We start from the raw sequence: 20540 nt of genomic DNA, 5'->3' as shown, positions 1-20540 counted from the left end.
ACATTAAGCTGAATATGCAAATCCAGCTCAAAACGCAAAAATCTCAACAAAGCAGATTTTGGGTTTTGCTTCCTTTTTTCATTGTAAAAGTCTAAAACCTACAACATCATTGGCGCTTTACTGAAAACTATATATGTCTTGAATAGTCTTGCTCAAGTACAGATAAAACCAAATTGAATGTTTGATATATAATGCTATTAATTGTTGAAAGATCGTAGTTCAAAATATAATTCAGTTGTAATTTTTATGTTTATTTGCAATGTTGTAATAAGTATAAAAGAAAATATTTGTAATATGATTTGTTTTCAGTAAAGCATCAAAGACGCAGTAGACTTTAGACTTGCACTATCCAAACTCTTGTTTGTATTGAAACTATATTTGCATTGAACAGTCTTGGAAGGAACTAATAAAATTAAATTAAATATTTGATATATCATGATTTTAATTGCTGAAAGCTCATCAGTTCACAATTTAATTTTACTGTAATTTTTTGTTTATTTTTCAAAAGAAAATATTCGTAATATAATTCGTTTTCAATAAAGCGCCAATGACGCAGTAGGTTTTAGACTTTTACAATGAAAGAAGGAGGCAAAACTCAGATTCTTCTTTGTTAAGATTTTTGTTTGTTTCAAGCTGGATTTGCATATTCAATTTAAGTTTCACTCGTTTACAGATTAGTAACTATTGCTTGTTTGTTTGCTATGATTGTTTATTTAATTTCCGTTCGTTTTGGGTTTCATTTATAACTCAATAGCAAAATATTTTTGTTAATTTTTGGCTGGATTTGCAAACCCAGCTTAAGATTTACTCGTTTTGAGATCTTGTCTATTCATTTATGTTAATACCTGTTGTATATTTTTTTTTGCTATGATTGTTTATTTAATTTCTGTTCGTTTTGGGTTTCATTTATTCTTTAATAGTAATTTCTGGCTCTTTTGAGTTTGAGTATTTCTTATGATCCAAACCTTTCTTTAGATAACTTCTTTTCCGTAAAGTCTTTTTTAAATTAATTTCTGTTCGTTTTTTATTGCCAAAGTTTGAAGTTTTTCAAAATTCCCTATTTCAAGTACTTTTTTATTCCAAAATAAATTAACAGTTTTGATAAGAACTAATAAATTGAACTGAATATTGGATACATAATGATATTAATTGCTGTCAGCTCAAGATTTGGTTTCAGCCAGGCCGGATTCAAAGCTTTGACGCCTCTAGACCCAAGAGTTTTTGAAAGATTTTCAGGGAAATCCCTTAAACTTTGGGAATAGTGATAGCCGAAGGGCCTAGTGGGTTTGTTGGTAAAGCCAGGTCTAGTTCCATTGCAATTTTAATTTTATTTTCAATGTTGTACTAAGAACAAAAGAAAATATCTGTAATATAATTTCTTTTAGTAAAGTGCCAAATACGCTACAGGATTTACTTTTACCGTTAGAGAAACGGACAACAGCCATACTCTTGTTTGTAGAAGACATCATTGAATAGAAGTACATAGCCCCTACTCCCTGAAGACGACCACGGTATAACAACCAATACTTTATCCAACTCTCACTTGTCTTTGAATTCTATTCTCCCAATTATTATAATGAAAAAAAGGGGTAAACTAGTTTTGTAGAACTTTATAGCCACTTAAGTAAGAGAATGATAATTCTAAGTAAAAGAATTGACTATTTAAGTAAGAGAATGATACTTTTACCGTTTTGGGAAACGGGCACTAGTCATATTCTTATTTGTAGTGAAGACACTATTCATCAGAAGTACATAACCTCAATTCTTTCAGAGAGAATTGGGGAAAAACTCTCAGAAGGCTTGTTTTAATTAATTTTGTTCGTTTTTTATTGCAAAAAGTTTCAAGTGTTTCTTTTAAAAACTCCTTATTTAAAAAAAAGATATTTTTTTTCAAGATCAAACTTTAACCAAAGTATCAAAACTAGTATCAAAGTAACAATATATAAGTACCAAAGTATCAAAGTAAAGAAAGGATCAGAGTTAACAAGGGATCAATGTAACAATAAGAAACTTACACAAATTACAGCCTTTGACCATAAATCGAAGTTACCACGTAAATCACTTAATCCAAGTATCAAAGTAAAAAAAATTTAAAAATTGGGAAAGTGGGACATGGCCTAGTTGGCCATTGATTATTTTTTAATCTTAAAAAGTTTCATTTTCCAATAGAATGAGCCCTCTCCAAAGTTAACACGACCACCCCTTCCACTGAACCTTATATTCTAATAATGGGCAACTTAAATAAGTTACAATCCTTGCCCCAGGGCTAGGACAATTTTGAAAAAAAAAATGGCAGTTTAAAAATTTTGATAAGATGCATTTCGAGGAAAAAGGCACAGAGGAGGGGGGCTTGTTAATTTTTGATCACTTTCAATTTTAAAGAATATACAATTTACAGAAGTTACAATTCTTGGGCTGGGTGCCATGGAGGATTTTTCAACCCCTAATTTACAGTAATTTCAATTTTGGACTATTTTGAACAAAACGGCTATCTGAAAATTTTTATCAGATGTATTTGGGTGGAAAAGCGTGGGGAGGGATAGATATCTTCCCATTATTTTGATGAATCTTAAAAAGATAAATAGAACTTTAAATTTCCAATCAGACGAGCCATCTCTGAAGCTTATATGACAAACCCTAACATAAAACCTTACATGCTCTTGGGGCATGGCTTACAAAATCTGCCGCCGGGCTCTGAGGGGATGTGTCTACCCCGGAATTTTTGTTATTTGATCTAATAACTACTTTGAACCAAATAGTCATCTAAAATTTGTATTAGATGCATTTGGGGAAAAATAGCCTTGGAGGGGGGCTAGTTGCCCTCCGAATACTTTTGACTCTAGAGAAGGGAAATAGAGATTCTGATTTACAGCCAAATCAGCCCCCTCCTAAGTTTATACGACCATTCCTTCCACAAAAACCCTAAATGCCCCCAGGGCACATTTTACAACACTTCTCCCTGGATTCTGGGGGCAGGGGGCTGTTTTATCCCTTGAGTTTTTGCTATATTATTTTTGTTCTATTTTGAACAAAATTGCTACAAAATTTGGACAAATTTAGACAAAAGAGGGTTGGGAGGGAGGGGGCTAGTCGCCATCAGAACACTTTTGACTCTTAAAAGTTGAATTAGAACTTTCAATTTCTAATCATTTGAGTCCCCTCCAAAGTTTATGCAAGGACCTCTTCCACAAAACCTTATATACCCTCGAAGCATAAATTAAACCATTCCCTTTGCTCTGGGGGAAGGGTAAAGATGACAACAAAGTTTTGTTATCTTATCGTTGGACTATTTCAAACAAACTGACAATCTCATAATTTTCATTTTATGCATTTGGCGAAAAGATCTACCCCCCCCCCCTGTGTCAGGGAAGGGTGGATCCTCCGTTAACTTATGACTCGTAAGAAGGTAACTAGAACTTTCAATTTCCAATCAAATGAGCGCTCTCCAAAATTTATACGAGCATCCCTTCTATAAGAACCATATATGCCCCCCAGAGCATAACTTACAACGCCTGCCCCTGAGGTCTTGCATCGACACGGGAGTTTTCTTATCTGACCTTTGAACTATTTTCAATAAAATGCCTATCTCAAAATTTGTATCGGATGTGTTTGAGGAAAAAAGGCGTGGAGGGGCTAGTTGCCCTCAGATCACTTTTGACTCTTAAAAAGTGAACTAAAACTTTCAATTTCCAAACAAATGAGCCTTTTAAGAAGTTATAAGCCCCATATAAGCCCCCAGGGCATAACTTACAACACTCCCCTCAGACCATGGGGGGTTGTGTCGACACTGGAATGTTTATTATCTAATCTTTGAAATATTTTTAACAAAATGACAATCTCAAAATTTTTATCGGATGCATTTGTGGAAAAGAGGCGTGGGGGCTAGTTGCCCTCAAATCTCTTTTGACTCTTAAAAACTGGACTAGAACTTTTGATTTCCAATAGTTCAATTTCCAATCCATACAAGGGTAAAATCTGCGCTACAGCTCCGAGATCAACTGAATCTTGCTCACAATCTATACATATACGCTTACATACATATGTGTTTACAGTAGTAAACATACTTCAAGCATGTAGCTTATCTTGGCAATATGTAATTGGTCTTCAAAACTAAGCAGTGATGATGTAAAAATTCCAGTTCCTGCCTTTACCAATTGCCAACAAACTCTTACAGAGCAGCATTTTCCAGTGCAAAACAAAAGAAGAGTTTTTCCCCAAAATGTCCTTTGCCCCAAAACACTGCTGTGGTTAAGTTGGGAAGTGAGGTTAGTAGCTGGTTTCATTTTAAACCAGGGGTAAAGTAGGGTCGTGTTCTATTCCCCGTTCATACGGATAATTTTGATGGACTTTGTCTTATGGAGCACAATAAAGACAATGGGATAACGAGGAATCTAATGGGAAAATAAAGATGAAAGAGTGGCAAAATGAACAAAACTTTAAGAGATTTTGCAAGTTCAGCATGCTAGAATACATTTAAAAATCAATGTTAAGAATAATAGCACTAAAAGATTAGGAATAAGTGAATATGAAAATGTAATGTTAGGTAAAAAAAAAGAATGATCCAATTGACAACTTCCCTTAACTTTGTAGTATTATGAGTAAAGACAGTGTGTAGAGTGAAAATGTTAAGAGAAGAATGGCCAAGGCCCAAGGTGCTTTTTCACACTTCAAAAAAGGTCTAGAAGAATATGAAGATAAGTTGGCAGACCAAGATTAGAATTTTTTAAGATACAGTGATGACAGTGGCCAAATATGGTTCTGAAGCATGGACACTTCAAAAACAGAAGAAGACATGCTAGACGTTTTCCAGAGAAATTGCCTATGGTTTGTTATGATACCCAGCTGACTGCCCATATTTTAAACAGCACGATGCAAGAAAAGTATCGATTGGTCCAACGTTCTGGGGATATAATGAGAGAAATGTTGAGATGGTTAGCCAGCCAACAATCAAGGGCTAACGGAAAATATATTGTCCTTGCTTGGGTTGGGAGGATGTTGTATGGAAAGATCTAAGGGAGATGAGAAATTCCAGGGAGAATGTAAAGAGGGAGACTTTGAATATCCTTGAAACCTTGGATCAGTTTTGACTCTTAAAAAGTGAACTAGAACTTTCAGTTTCCAATTAAATGAGCCCTCTCTGACGTTTATACAAGCATCTCTTTGATAAGAACTATATATGCCCCCAGGGCATAAATTACAATGCCTGCCCCTAGACCCAAGGTTGTGTTGATAACTGGAGGTTTTCTTATCTGGCCTTAGAACTATTTATAACAAAATAACAATCTCAAAATTTTATCAGATGGGTGTGGGCAAAAAAGGGCGTGAGGGGGGGGGGAATAGTTGTCAATGTATCTCTTTTGACTCTTAAAAGGTGAACTAAAACTTTCAATTTCAAATAAAATGAGCCCTCTCTGAAATTCATACAAGCATCCTTTCCATAAAAATCATGTATGTCCCCAGGGCATAACTTACAACGCCACCCCCGGGCTATATATCGACACGGGCCCGGGCCCTGGTGGTGTGTGTCGACACCAGAGTGTTTGTTATCTAATCTTTTTTAACTATTTTCAACAAAATGACAATCTCAAAAAAAAATTGGATACCTTTGGTGAAAAGGGGGCGTGGGAGGGGTAGTTGCCCTCTGATCTCTTTTAACTCTTAAAAACTTAACTAGAACTTTCAACTTCCAATGAGATGATCCCTCTTCATGTATATGTCTGGTATCCCGCAAAAGGGTAAGATCTGCACTACACCTCCAATAATAGCTGAATCTTTCTTATAATCTCTACATACACATTTACATACATATACATACCTATATGTTTACAGCAGTAAACATATTTCAAGCATGTAGCTTATTTTGGCAATATGTAATTAGTCATCAGAACTAAGCAGTGATGATGTAAAAATTCCAGTTCCTGCCTTTACCAATTGCCAACAAACTCTGATAGAGCAGCATTTTCCAGTGCAAAACAAAAGAAGAGTTTTACCCCAATATATCCTTTACCCCAACGAACAGCTAAGATCGCCTCTAGATATTCCTCTTGAAAATACAAGGAAACATTGAAGGAGATGTTATAATAAATCAAAAGATACCATGTGAATTCTGGTCGTTAAAATTGTATGTATGCAATATATTGGAAACAGATAATGGTAATAACCTGAAAATTTCCAAGAAAGTTGAGCTCAATCAAAAGGTACTATGTGCTTTTCGGATGTCAGAGAGGCGAATCTGCAACAAATCTGAAATGGCTAATGGGATTTATTGAAACTTTTGGAGGATGTTGACATAAATAAAAAGACACTAATTAGATATAACAAATTGGAATGGAATATTTTAATCTGGAGGCTTGAAAACCAGGAGAAATATTCATTATATTAACCAATTACGAAACTTTGGTAATCAAAAAAGGACAGAAATTAATTTCAATAAAAAGAAAATTTCAAGGAAAAGTAAGGAGCCACATTAAACTTAGAATCAACAGTAATAAATTTCAATAATAGTTCAAACTCAGTACAACCAGAAATTAATATTAAAGAATGGATGAAACCAAAGACAGACAAAAACTGAATAAAGAATCATACCAAGCAAAAGGATAACATAGTAATACTACAGATAAATCTTAAATTGAGTAAAAGTTAAGTTGAAAATTCAAATCAAACTTGAAGAAAACAAGAAGTACCACAAGAAGGAGTTTGGCTGCTTCCCCATTCCCCCTCTCCTAACTGTAAAGGTCTAAAGCCTATTGTGTTATTGGCATTTTATTCAAAATCAATTACGTTATAAATATTTTTACATTATATATATTGAAAAACAAAATCAAACTATTCAAGATACATATGATTTTCAATACAACGAAAAGGTTGCAATAAAATTAAGAACTTTTATGGTTAGAGGAGGGGGAAGAGTGCAGCAGGTGAAGTCCTGGTTCTAGTTTATTTTTGCTTTTTCTTAAGTTAGGCTGAAATATTCAACCACATTTTTAACTGTTAGATTTAAGTATATTAGTATCTTTTATATTTATGTATGCTACGATTATTTACTTCAATTTCTGTTTGTTTGGGGTTAAATTTGACTTCGGGTGTGCTGCATGGTTGCATAAATTCTCCCCAACTATTTAAACTGTTGTTGCATGCTATCACGTCTCTACTAGGAAATAAATTAGGCCTGAACACTAGTACAGTCTCAACAGACACTCTAGTTTGTGCTGAAAGTAACAATATACTTGCTGAAACAGCACCTAAATTATAGGCCTTATTATAGATTATATTATTATATAGATTATATTATTATAGATTATAATCATATAATCATAGATAGCACCTAGATTATAGGCCTAAGTTTTTGAACAAGAATCTGCAGCAAATAGCTTTGGTATGATTATTAATCAGAAGAAGACAAAAGTCATGCATACCACAAGAGACCCCAGTCCATCTCCCATTCATGTAATAGTAACTGGCAAAGTAGTCGAATTGTTCATATTGTATACCTAGGGAGCCCACTAAAATCAGACAATAGTTGCAGTGATGACATAAAAAGAAGACTTGCATTAGAAAGTGTAACCTCAAAGAGGCTGCTCCCCCTCTTCAAGAATAAACATATATCAATACAACTAAAGCTACAACTCCTTAATTGTTCCTGTTACCCAATACACATGCAAGATAGGGACTCTAAAACTGGAGAATGAGCAAGAAATTTCAGCATACTAAACAGAATGCATTCACTCTATAGCCATTACAACATATCTCAACAGTTACTAGCCAGGAACTTTGGGACCAGCACAAGCAAAAAACAACAACACTCCAGAGAGTGCACCTACAAGAACTTAGATATCTAGACCAGAGACATCTTATAGAGATATCTAGACCAAAGATATCTTAGAACCAGATCATATGAAATTAGAAATTGTCATTTCCCCAATTTGGCCACCTGGGGGGGACCCTTAATTTGGGAAAATTAGAAAAAATGAGATGTTTTTAACTTACAAATAGGTGATTGGATCTAAATGAAATTTGATGTTTGGAAGGATATCGTGTCTCAGAGCTCTTACTTTAAATCCCGACTGGATCTGGTGACACTGTTGGGAATTGGAGGGGGAAATCTAAAATCTTGGAAAATGCTTGGAGTGGGGGGATCAGGATGAAACTTGGTTGGAATAAAACCCGAGTCCTGGATAAGTGATTGACATAACTGGAACGGATCTGCTCTCTTTGGGGGAGCTGGGGGGAGGGTCAATTCTGAAAAATTAGAAAAAATGAGGCATTTTTAAGTTACAAAGGAGTGATTGGATCTTAATGAAATTTCATATTTAGAAGGATCTCGTAACTCAGATCTCTTATTTTAAATCCTGACCAGATCCAGGGTTGTGGGGGGGGGTCAGAACTCTTGGAAATGGCTTAGAGTGGAGAGATCAGGATGAAACTTGGTGGGAAGAATAAGCACAAGTCTAAGATACATGAATGACATAACCGGACCAGATCCGCTCTCTTTGGGCGAGTTGGGGGGGGGGGGGGGGGGTAATTTGGAAAAACTAGAAAAAATGAGCTATTTGTAACTTATCAATGGGTGATCAGATCTTAATGAAATTTAATATTTAGAAGGACCTTGTGCTTTGGAGCTCTTATTATAAATCCCAACCAGATCTGATGACACTGGGGGAAGTTGGAGGGGGAAACCAGAAATTTTGGAAAACATGAAAATTGCAGTATCTTTATCTTATGAATGGGTGATTGGATCTTAATGAAACTTGATATATAGAAAGATCTTATGCCTCATAGGCTCCATTTTCAATTTGAATCAGATCTGGGAAGGGGTTGGAGAGGGGAAACCTAAATCTTGAAAAACCCTTAGAGTAGAGAGATTGTCACGAAACTTGATGGGAAGAATAAGCACAAGTTATATATACATGACTGACATAGCTGGAACAGATTCATTTTCTTTGGGGGAGCTGAGGGGTGTTAATTTGGAAAAATTAGAAAAATTGAGATATTTTTAACTTTAAGAATGGGTTACCAGATCTTAATGAAATTTGATATTTAGAAAGGACTCGTGTCTCAGAAATCTTATTTAAAATCCTAATCAGATCTGTTGACATTGGGGAGAATTGTAGGGGGAAACCAGAAATCTTGGAAAATGCTTAGGGTGGAGAAATTGGGACAAAAATTGGTGGGTGGAATAAGCAAATGTTGTAGATACATGATTGACATAACCAGACTGGATCTGCTCTCTTTGGGGGAGTTAAGGGGTGGGGTTCAGTGCTTTGGTGAGTTTAGTGCTTCTGGACGAGCTAGGATGATGAAAATTGATAGGCATGTCAGATAGCAGCACAATTTGACTTATAAAGTCGTTTTCCCCAATTCAATCATCTGGGGGGCTGTAGGGAGAGGAACAATTAGAAAATATGAGGTATTGTTAACATACAAGTAGGTGATCTGATCTTAATGAATTTTGATATTTAGAGGGACCTCATGACTCAGAGCTCTTGTTCTAAGTCCCAATCAGCATTAAGCCTCTGATTTTTCTTTTAGATCAATCTATTGATTCTTAGAATTTTGCTAGAACTCATGCAATATGAGCTCTTGGCTCTTCCAGCCTCACCACAAGTGCCATATGAGCTCTTAGCTCTTGTTTACAATAAAACAATACATCACTTGCCTTAATTATAAATGTCAAAGCATAATGTTTTTTCAGACAAGCACTTAATTCATTTTCAAATTTTGATTCAAGAGCAGGATTGAGAGATGATACCTCATGCTTATCATAGTTCATCCACTCAGGGATATTATTTGCACAAATGTATTCACAGGGTGTTCAAATTTTTTCCATAGCTTTGAAGGGTTTTCTGAAATTTTATGACAGTTTTCCTCAATAAGATCAACCTTATGTTTTCTTAACACTTTAGCAAAAAAACGTTTAGAACGTAGCTGCAAACCATTAACAGTCCCAGACTTTGCCCTGCTGCATTCCCTCCAAATATTCAGTCAAATTTTAGAAGACTCGCACGCGGAAATAAGGGAAGGGTTTTTGACCAACCCTGAAATTGAGAGCCTTTCCTAACACACTTGCACAGGCCAGCTGAAGCTTCAGCACACTTTAATAGATGGTTAATTTCTGCCAGACAGGTGGTAAGTCCAATGGCTACATCTTTTTCAATAAGGCCTGAGTGTACACAAGAAATGAAAGAGTACCTTTATTTTATTTAATATTCTGTCATATTCAAAACAAAACCCCATGTGGTTAACTTTTTTCCAGTCTTTTATATGAAATCTTTTTTTATCTGGCTGTTTAGAGGCATTAAATGAAGCATTTATTTTCAATTTTAATGGAAGGTGACCTGAACAAAAGCTATCACTAACTACCTTGACTGTTTCACAGGGGAAAGATACAATTAAATGATCAAGGTTAGAAGTTGCTGACAGGACACCTATAAACATGAAAGTTTCTGTCTTGGTAGCAACTAAGTAGGAACAGGGGAGGGAATTCAGAAGGCATTGGGTATATATATATATATATATATATATATATATATATATATATATATATATATATATATATATATATATATATATATATATATATATATATATTTATATATATATATATATATATAAATGTATATATATATATATATATATATATATATATATATATACATATATATTACTTAAAAGTCTTTTGTTTTAACATGAGCAACAAACCTCTCTTTTTAGGCAGTCTGGATGTATTGAGAACTGGTTGTGGATGTCCTGACCAGGAGAAACTTAAAAAGGCTGTGGAGTCTGTGTTGGTGGAGAGACTAACCTTCAACAAAGCTTCTAAAAATCTTTTGAATTGGGAACTTCCAGCAAACAGTATTTACAACAAAAAACAAGAGGAAAAGCTCAGCAGCTTCTTCAGAAATATAGCTTAATCAACCACAGTCTACCACCAAGGGTTATCCCAAAGTTGGCTTATGACTGGGCATTGATGCTGTCTATTGCAGTCGCCAAATATTGGAATAAAGTTGAGATGGCTGGCTTAGACTGGTTCAAAAACTTTGTACAGCAAAACTTTGAGCTTGGTTGCCAGAAAACACCAGTCAAGCAAGAGCAGCTGGATTTAATTCTGCAGTTGTCAAGCAGTTTTTGGAGAACTTGAATTCCCTCTATATTTGTTATCAATTTAGACCAACTAGAATTTGGAACTGCAATGAAACTGGACTTTCTACTACTGTACAAGTCCCACATGTTATTGCCAAGAAAGGAGCAAAAGAGGTTCAACAAATTATGTCAGCTGAAACAGGGCAGAAAGTCACCTTGCTGTGTTTCATAAGTGCAAGTAGACAGACAATTCCCCTAGTGTATGTCTTTCCTCATGTTAAGGCTGCTGAAAAGATGTGTCACCCTGAAATGGTCCTCCTGGATGTGCTGGTCTTCCCCAGAAGTGGTTGGATGACAACATATAATTTTTACTTGTCAATTCAACATTTTCAGAAGCAAGTCAATGCAACTTTAGAAATCCTGTGCTATTGCTGCTGAACAATCATGAAAGCCATATTTCAAATAAAGCTTCAATTCTTTCAAGGAAAAGGGGATCTACCTTCTCAAACTTCACCCAATTATTTATATCACCTCTAACCATTAAGCATGTCAAATGATAGTCCTTTAAAAGAAGCTCTCAAAGAGTCTTACAAAGAGCAGCTTTAACAAAATCCTGGCAAAAGAATATGTGTGCATGAAGTTGCACAACTGTTTAAAGTTGTTAAAAATTTATTCAAGAGATGATTCCTCAAAACATAAAGGCAGGGTTTGTTCAGATAGGAACATGGCCATTTAATCCACATATATTTTCTGAGTCCAATTTCTGTCAAGTATCTGTGACTGACAGAGCTGAGCCACAAGAGGAATGAAGGGCTAGAAGAATAGCATAAAAGTAAGCAGCTACAATTCAGTCACCTGAAATGGTGAGACCTTACCCAAAATCTACTGTTGTGTCTAATTTGGGGGGGGGGGTGTTAGAAAATGTGGCAGGACCAGAATCCTTATAGATACTCTTTAAAAAAATGAGCTTTAAGCACAAATCCAAAGGAAAGTTTTGAAGAAGTCAAAGGTCCCATCAAATGAAAAGAAAACAAAGAGACCTCATAGACAAGAAGAGAGGAATAGCAATGAGGGCAAAGAGGAGTTTCCAGTAGAAATTGAAGACTAATGAGTTATTTAACATTAATAGTGAGCCATAAGATGAACTAATTGAATATAATTCTGGAGATTTTGTTTTGGTAAAGTTTTCTCTTAAAGAAAAGGGAAATTCCAAAAATTCAAAAATCAGGATTGAGCAAAGTTGTGAAGCTGATGACAGTTTTTTGTACTTTATTTAAGCAGAAAATCTATTTTACAATGTTTCACTTTTCTAACACAAAGATTTTTTAAATTCATTTAGGTTAGGGCCCCCAAAGGGAGAAATAGTAGAGCCAGTTACTTCAACATACCTTCCTGGGACATACTTTAGTCTGTAAACCCATCCCTGAAAGTTTCATTTCCCAAGCCTAACCCATTTCCAAGATGGCTAAAAATTGCTGAACCAGAATTTTACTTTTTTTTATTGGCTGTTTTAAAGTATTTTCTTTAACTACTTGTTTCTGATTGAGCCTATCAATGAGCCTAGGCTATGGCCTATAGTATATAGGTTCAAAAAAGAGACTTTGTGGTTAGAAATTGTGAAGATCACTTGGAATAGCCCCCTACTTGGAACAACTTATATTGCAGTCTAGGTTCATGCAAAACTACCATTATCACTTGGCTGTTTTTAAAGTCATTAGATTCTTTTCACTACTTATTTCTGATTGAGCATGTCAATGATCAAGATAGCCTCCTTGTTTCCTACTTTAAGATCCAAAGTATAACATAAAACAGAATTTGGTTGAGGCTAAAAGCTTGCCTTTTTGATTAGCCTAGGTTCAGGCAATACCCAATGGTGGTTTTCAAATAGCTATCACTGTAAACAGTTAAAATCAGATAATTACACAATTAACTTAGCTACTGAGAATTGATATTTTAGCCTATAATAATAGATGTAGTTTTCTTTGCAGTGAAATAGCCTAGAATGAAAACCAAAATGTGTAGGCTACATTAATGATGCTCTTTAAAGATATGACACAATCTGCACAAAAAAGTCTCTTAGACAGTAAAATACTCATTATCTAGAACTCTCATAAAAAAATTCCTCTTAACTCTGAAAGTTGATATTGTAGCATATAAGATTAAAAGTTGTCTCCTTTGCAGTGAACAGGAATGAAAACCAAAAATATACATATTAATGATACTCTTCATGAAAATGACAGAATCTAGATACAGAAGTACAAACGTTCTTTGTGCGATGAAGCACTGAGTTTTATTGCTTACCCTTACTTTTTTGGTTGCAGCAGCAGATTTCGGACCTTTCTTGACTGCAGATGTCACTTAGGTCCTCATTCAATGGTTCTAAATAAATCATCCTGGAAGGTTGAAAATACAAGGGAAGGCGGATTTGCCTCCCAAAGCTAAGATTGGTCAACAGTAATTAAACATTTCACTAATATTGTCTCGCCTTGATACACATCATTTAACAGGTTTAAGTAACACACTAGTTTATATCTTCTTGTCTACTCCTATATTTTGTAGAAACTGAACTACTAGTCGAAAGATTTGTATACTAAGTTTTTCGTCAGCCACTCCACCCAAAAGAAGATTTATATTACATTGCATAGAATTCTGAGTAAGGAACTTTACAAAACTTTGTCTTTGATGTTGATAATTATCACAATCTAGAAGAACATGTGCAATTGTCTCTTCGTTGTTACAACATCTGCAATTTTCATCCTCTCCAAAAAATCTTGCACGATAGGATTGAACCCCTGCATGTTGGGATCTTAGCCGAAACAAAATAACTCCCTCTTTTCTTGTTAATTTGCCGTATATTTTTAATTCATGCCTCCTTGTGGTTTTGCTGGTGACAAAATAGTTGCCTGACAAATTCCGGTTTTCCTCAAAAGAAAATTTATCTAGATTCTTTATTACTTTGTCAATCATCTTAACTTCCATGGGAGAATCACATTCAGTAAAGGGGCCTGTCATTTTTGTGGCCTGCTTTGCAGCTCTGTCTGCTCTTTCATTACCATCAATCCCAACATGAGCTGGTACCCATTGTAGAATTACTTTGTGTTTTTTGCAGACAGATGTAAACATAGAGTAACAAGCAATTACTTCCATTATGGACATCCTATTTCTATTTGCATTACTAATGGCATCAATAGAGGCTTTAGAATCTGAACATATAACTATCTTTGGATAGTTTTGAAGATTGGTTCCTATATATTCCAAGGCTTTCTTAATGGCAATAACTTCTGCTTGGAATACAGATGTTTCAACTGGTAACTTAAATTGATTTGTAATTTGCAGCTTAGGGATTACAAATGCAGCCCCAACTGGTGTGTCATGTTGAATTTTTGATCCATCTGTATATATATGTACAAAGTCGCTATATAAGTTGGCCATGTGTAATCTAAAGCTGATTGCAAGATTGAACCAGGATACTTCACCAATATTATTTACACACTCAAGATGACTCTGTTCCCAAGGAGGTAATGGCCTGTTTTCTGGGACCTTTAGCATATCTGTTATTTTTAAACAGTAATCAAATTGAGAGCAGAGTTCAATGGCTTTCTCAAAAATATTTTTCTGATTGCGTTTCTTTTGGCTGTTATCTGTGATAAAGATACCTGGTTTTACTATTCTTGATTTTACTGGATGTGTTCTGTCAGCTGCCCATATTTTCTTGATATATTTTAATACTGTAGTACTTCTTCTTGTTTCAAGGTCTTCTAGGCCACTTTCTGATAGCAGGAATGGAATTGGTGTTGTGTTCCTTGCTCCAAAGGAAATCCTCAGAGCTGCATTCTGGATTGTGTCTAGTCTTTTAAGGGTTGATTGTGGAGCTGATTGATAAATTGCTGCAGCATATTCAAGCTTTGATCGAATATACTTTTGGTAAAATTCAATCTGGAATTTTGCTCTGCTACCCCAAGAGGACCTTGTTAATGATTTCATAACATTTAGTCTTCTGATGCATGCTGCTTTGGTGTATTCTATGTGAGGATTCCAATTTAGATTTCTATCAATAATACAGCCTAAAAACTTCATTTGATTAACATAGTCAATTTTCCTACCTCCTAAAGTCAATGTTGGAGCACTTATAGCAGTTTTTCTAGTTATAAGCATACCTTTGGTTTTATGTAAAGAAAAATTGATGTCAATACTGGCTGCCCAATTCTCTAGTTGTTGCAATACAGCTTTTATGCTTTTAGTGACCTCACTGATGGTTCTTCCTGTGACCCAAAAGACTTTATCATCTGCAAATATGCTTGCTCTGGATGTCCCATCATCTAGTGGTATATCATACACGCCGATGTTATATAGATCAGGTCCTAGTGCTGAGCCCTGTGGCACACCCCTTTTGACCTTCAATGTGCTGGTAGATATGGTATTTCCTACTCTAATGTGAATTTCCCGGTCTTCCAGGTAACTCTTGACAAATTTTAATAGTCTTCCACGTATACCACTTTCAATAATACCATTCAAAATTTGTCTATGGGTGAGAGAATCAAAGGCACTTTCAACATCTAAAAATACTGCAATCATTATTAGCTGGTTCTGAATAGCATAAGTGGCATCTCGTTGGAAACACACCAGGTTGTCAATGGTACTTCTATTCTTCCTAAAGCCACACTGGACGTCTTTGAGGAACTTTCTTTTTTCTATTTCCCAATTCAATCTCCTTTTAATAAGTCTTTCATACACTTTGCCCAAAACAGGCAAAAGTGTTATAAAGCGGTGATTTTCAATCTTTGAGCTATCTTTACTGGCTTTAGGAATCATTATTGAAGTTGCTGTTTTCCATATTTTTGGGAAATAGCCAATATCCCATGCTTGGTTGATTAAGTCAAGCAGGCATGATATCCACTCATCATTGAGTTTGGAAATAAACTGAGGAAATATCATGTCAGATCCCGGAGCAGTTTTTGGAAGATAAGATATAACATGTTGTATTTCTGCTAGTGTAAATGGCTTATTGTATGGCTCATGTAGTTCTCTACTGGAGAGTCTGTTGATCTTTGAGTTTTGGCAAATGATTCTAGTTGTATCATGATCCATTTTACCCACAGTTTGGCTGAGTAAGTCTAAGCTAGCTTTAACTCTTTGTGCTTCAGTGAGAAGAGGAATGTTGTTGTAAATCACAGGTGGGTTATTATTTTTTGGAGAGGGCTTGTTCATCATGTGTCTTACAAAGGAATAGACTTTGTTTGCTGGAGTTTTGAAATCAAGGTGCTCCATAAAATCTCTGATGCTTTTATTTTTTGCAGCTGAAACTGATTTTTTAAATTTTGCATATGATTTTTTCATTTGAATCAGATTAGGTAAAGTAGTTGCAGCCGAATATATTCTGCTTTGTTTCTTATATTCCTTTTTTGACTCTTCACATTCTCTGTTCCACCAAATGCTGCTTTTTACCCTCTTATTAGTGCTTGCAGTAAATGGCATAGACGTCTTTATAATTTCTAATAGTTTATTCTGAAATAGGAGGATTTTGTCATCAATAAAGGTATCTGTAGTCAAGATATTTTTTATGGGAATTAGATTTAAATTGTATTTAAAATGGGACCAGTTAGCCCTTTTTACCTGGAACCTGAATCTGTTACCATGACTTGCTGAAAATGACCTACTATTGGTTTGTCTATTAGACTCTATTGCCAAATGGATAGGAGAATGGTCACTAAATAGTAAAGTATCAGATGGGATACAAATGGATGTCATACCTGCTATGTTAGGACTGGTCATAATCAGGTCAATTGTAGTTCTAATTTGAGAAAGGGGATTACATCTGGTGGGTAGTCCTTTTGGTGTTATCAGGCATATGTTGGTATCAAGCAGCAACTTTTCCAAGCTTCTTCCAGATGGGTTAATCAAATCGCACTTACACCATACTTTACTGTGGGCATTGAAATCACCCACTATAATTAGGTCCTCATTACTTGGGATCAATTGGTGTAGTTTTTTCATTATGTCTCCAACAGTGGGATTGCTTCCATTGGCATTGTATACATTGAATATATTTAAAAAACTGCCATTATCTTGAATAATTTTACATCCAGTAATTTCCAAATTCCATTGAGGGTTTTCTTCGATTTTTGGCTCAATTCTAGTAAAATGAATGTTATTTTTTAAACAAATAATTACTCCTCCTTTGGTGCCATTAGTTCTGTCTTTCCTGATGACATTATAGTTTCTAAAGTTCATTCTCATATGGGGTTGTAGCCAAGTTTCCTGGATACATATTATATCTATAGAATTTTCCTGGCAGTGGTCAAGAATAATATCCTTTTTTTCCTTTCCTATAGATTGAGCATTCCAAGACAGTATTTTAAGGGCCATGGTGGTTACCTAATGAGGCTCTATTAAGTAAACAGACATTTGAAATCTTTTGTTCATTAAGGTCCCCTAAATTTAATTCTTTTACCAATTTGCAGAGTTTTTCAATTCGAGCTGGTAAGCTTAGGCTTGATAAATTTATAAGATCTGGGCTGCAAAGTAGACCAATTACTAACCTTTCAGCTACTTCTGTTTTTGATGATGTAATGAGTCTTTCAGTAGTTTGGTTTGGTGCAGTCTGATTAAACTTATTATTATGAAATCTCTTCTTATTTAGAACGTCTGCATAGCTTTTATAGGCTACCTGTGCCATACGGAATCCTATTTGATATTTTTCGGCCACTTGAAGGATTCCTTGGTTTTGTTGTCTTACTGGGCATAAGTTGGATGTTGATGAGTGGCTTCCACCACAATTGGCACATGAATATGATTTTTGTCTAATTGCTGGGTCTATTGTTTTCAGTGGGCACTGGCCTGATTGGTGTTTCTCTGAGCACCTCAAACAGACTGACTCTTTAGCTCTGCATTCTTTTTGAGTGTGTCCATATTTCTGGCACTTGTGACACTGAAGTACTCTGCGATAGTACTGGTATACCTCCCTCTTTCTTCCAAAGCACCAAACATTTGGTGGTAGGGTCCTACCCTCAAATACAACTAATATAGCAAGACTGTCTTCAAGTTTTTTGGATTCTTTATTATATCTCTTCTGCCTTATAGCATCTTGTACCGCTGTAGGAGATTGTAAGCTTTCCTTGATTTCCTCTATGGTTAGGTTAAGAGGGATACCTTTAATTATTCCTCTTACTGTAGGTTGTATTCGTTTAGTTATTACAGATATGTTGCAGAGTGTGCTAATGGAAAGAATAATTTCACTATCATTCTCCCCTTGTAGATATAAGAACATATTCTTTCTTTCTTTCTTTACTTCAAGCTCAAATTTTGAATTTTTCAATGTTGTCTGGATTGACTTTGCTATTTCATGATCAGGGGGAAATGTTTTCCCATTTTCTGCAATTATGATTTCTATTAACACTTTATACTGTTCTTGCTCTGGCAAGCTTGGTGTATCCTTGTTAGTGTATTCTGCTTGAGGTGCTGCAGCTTTCCTTTGTTTACACTTTGTATTTACACCATTTTCACTATCTGGGGACAAATCTCTCCTTTTTATACCAATGTTTGGATTCTGTCCTAGTCTTGGTAATACTGATCCATTTTCATGCGTTATGATACCTTCTATTTCCATTGGATTTACAGATGTTCTGAGCTCTTCATCACTGTCATAAGAGGGTAATGCTGGATAACTCTCTTCATTGAGTGCAGAAAATTTGTTTGAGGTCGGGATGGAGTAGCTTGGGTAGGTGGGACGTATAATATAACTTTGGGGTGGCGGGATTGAGTTATGGCTTGCAGTAACAATTGGTTGAGTTGAGCTTCTCTGGAGCTCTCCTGGCGTATATATTGTTACACTTTGTCCATTAGGGAGAATTCCAATTAGAGGTTGAGAGTAAGGGGGATGGAAATTTTGGGTGGGACCAGGTAAACCCTGGTCAGGCAACTGAAGCATTCAGCTGCAATCACGATTGTCTAAAGTATAATATGGTAAAGTAATCACAGAAATACAAAGAATCACCAATACTCACAAGAAAATTACAACTTGAAGCAAAAGATTTTATATCCAACCGGTTAATCTTTTCTTCCTCAGCACCCCATCTGTAGACATCACTTTTTTGGTTGCGTTTTCCTTGAGCTTAGAATTTAAAATTTGCTGGTATATAGCCTTCTTCGTTTTCTAAATCCCTAAAAGTCCAATAAAATGCCTCAATGCGGAATTTCTAATAAAGAAATCCCTGAGAACTCTCAACTTCAACTTCTTCAACTAACTTTTTCTTTATTTAACTTAAAAATACAAAAACAATATTACGTACAACAATATTAATCCCCTAGTACCTGACTCCTCTTTCAAATCTCTAGTAAAATCTCTAGTAAAATCTGAAAGAGTAGCTAATGAAGATAGTTTGAAATTGAAGATTTCCTGGCCCACACAGCAGAATCTGAAACTAACAAAGGTGAGGTTATTGGTTGACGAATCTATCAAAATTAGACCAAAAATATTAATTTTAAGAACATAAGCTGTTTGAGACAAGTCTCTAATTTTCTGCCGAAAAAGTGTCAGCGACACGCCACCTAAAACTGATCTTTGGCGCGCCGGCAATTGATCGGCGTTTGCTGAATTTCTAGAATTTGTTTGCTAGTTTTTAAAAGCTTAGAATACTAAATTGGTATCAGTTATTTTCTAAATTTCTTCTAAGTAATTTAGGACTGCAAATGTACTTGCAGTCCACAATTCTTTTTCAGTTTCGTTACCATGACCAAACCTCGAACAAAATAAGGACGAGATATCAATCTTATCTTCTCCCACCCATTCTTTTAATCCAAATGATCGATAATGAGACCTTTAACTGCATGAATATTGAAACAATCTTGCGAAACAGAACTTGCTTCGAGTACACACTCAAAACACACACTCAAAAATAAAACAATGCCTAGGCATTGATCATATTTGTGTAGTAAGCCGTAATAAGATGTAGAATCTAATAAGACGAGAAAAATGAAATACATCAAGACATGTAAAATGTAACGGGGGACATGGAGGTAAAATCGTTTATGTTTACCTATGTAATACTAAACAGAATTGTGTTAATTACAGCACTAATGTGAAAAATAGTTTAGTTTTATAAGAATCTAGATATCCTAATCAAAATTAAGGAAACGCAATTATAGCCCCCTCCCCATTGCCTCTTGCAAATTTTCAAGATTTTAGAGTATAATTGCAAGAATACAACATCTATCGATCTTTAGAAAAAGTAACTATCTACACTGTAAAATGGATTCCCGTTCAGAGTTGATAGAAAATCGCTACGTTTTAAATAATGAACAGAGTTGTCTATAAACATAAGCTTTATTAACAAAAACAGAAGAATCGACAAAAGTTAATATAAATATATATTTGTAGAAAAATTAATAAATAAAGCTGTACGTCTTGTTAGTTTAAGTTTGAAACTTTCCAGAATCATTGCTATCAGGTGATTTCCTCAAAT

General features: G+C 35.2%; 1 protein-coding gene across 4 annotated transcripts in view; it reads right to left on the bottom strand.

Moving 5' to 3' along the window:
* LOC136040169 (DNA repair protein complementing XP-A cells homolog) overlaps nucleotides 1-19298 on the bottom strand; it is a 21872-nt gene extending 2574 nt beyond the window's left edge. Inside the window, exon 1 of one of the 4 annotated variants that reach the window (XM_065724296.1) lies at nucleotides 19166-19298. The gene's annotated coding sequence lies outside the window, so the exon portion shown is untranslated. Of the gene's footprint in view, nucleotides 1-6161; nucleotides 6351-13380; nucleotides 13399-19082 lie in introns of those variants that run through there. The other 3 variants (XM_065724297.1, XM_065724295.1, XM_065724298.1) reach the window with 3 other exon arrangements.
* Between the last annotated feature and the right edge of the window lie 1242 nt (nucleotides 19299-20540).

Source organism: Artemia franciscana, chromosome 20 (assembly GCF_032884065.1).
Source record: "Artemia franciscana chromosome 20, ASM3288406v1, whole genome shotgun sequence".
Classification (NCBI taxonomy): Eukaryota; Metazoa; Arthropoda; class Branchiopoda; order Anostraca; family Artemiidae; genus Artemia; species Artemia franciscana.
This window is presented reverse-complemented; position numbering and strand designations above follow the sequence as displayed.